The following is a 1,341-nucleotide window of genomic DNA, read 5'->3' as shown; positions in this document are numbered from 1 at the left end:
CCAAAATAAATTTAAATCAAATTTTAAATTTCATATTTCAGTATTATGATATAAAATAATTTTTTTATTTTATACGTGGAGCAGAAGTGACTACATTTTTGTAATTCTTGTGTTAAGAGGCCGGTGCTGTTTTTTCAAACTGTCTACAATTCTATAACATTTTTAAATTATATTTTATATTTTAGTTGTCACCTTAACTATCATAAGCTCTTACTAATTTGCAACCCTATACCTATTTATGTAGGGGGGGGGGGTAGGTACGAAAATGAAACAAGAAGACTTACTACAAGCCGTATTTTAGAGTTTCCGATTTTATTTTATTTCAAATAAAAGTATAGTATAGTTTGTAAAAAAAGCAAAGCTTGAAATTGTAATAGTTTTGAAGACGTATAAAGTTTGAGATTAAAATATTGAAAAACGAAGTTCATTGCGGCTTGTAGAATATTACCCTTTATTGGTTAAAAAAAAAATATCAAATTTGGTTGATTTTACAGAACAGGGTCATTATTCCCGTAGAGCGTGTTCATAATATGGACAAAATTACATTGGCACTGCGAGCCTTAAAGAGGGCCTCTGTCTCTTATGGCCCAAAGCATGGGCGTAACTTGGGCAATTTTTGTAGGGGGGGGGATATTATTTTATGCCGATATACCGTATACTTAAAGATATTTGGATACTAAATATTTAATCAGTGGACACTGGAAAGCATAACATAATAATATTATTACCTATCTAAGCTAAATTTTTATTGTATTATGTAAAATTAAATGACCTTATGGACAAACCTTGATAAGATTATGGTTTATTAAATAAAAAAATTCTGCATTTCTATATTCTACCTATTACTTTATTTTTACATAAAATGGGATTTATTTCCGAAGACTGAAGTCCATAATTCATAACGTTATAAAAAATATGTATATATTTCTTTTTAAATGTATCACATTGTGCGTCTGTATATTAATTATAGTTTATACAAATAATAACTAAAGGCGGAATACAAACAAATATAACATAATAAATAAGTACCTTGGATTGTACAAAAAAGATATTGTAATAGTAAATACTAAATAGTATTATAGTAATTCTATAACACTATGCTCAAAGCTCAAAGAGCAAACACAACGATGTTTACAAGTGGCATTCAAACGGCCGGGATGGTCATACAAATACATACAAATGTCATACTAAACGTGACGCAACTTCTTGCATATTTATCCACAGATAATTTGTTATTAAATCAACATAATATGTTTAAATATAATATTACTAGCTGAACCCGTGCACTTCGTTGCCCATTAAGTGTACCAACTATATGTGATTCAAACTTTGTTCAATTCG

This window comes from Acyrthosiphon pisum, chromosome A1 (genome assembly GCF_005508785.2).
Source record: "Acyrthosiphon pisum isolate AL4f chromosome A1, pea_aphid_22Mar2018_4r6ur, whole genome shotgun sequence".
Lineage (NCBI taxonomy): Eukaryota > Metazoa > Arthropoda > Insecta > Hemiptera > Aphididae > Acyrthosiphon > Acyrthosiphon pisum.
The sequence above is the reverse complement of the archived record's forward strand: the minus strand, read 5'-3'. Positions refer to the sequence as shown.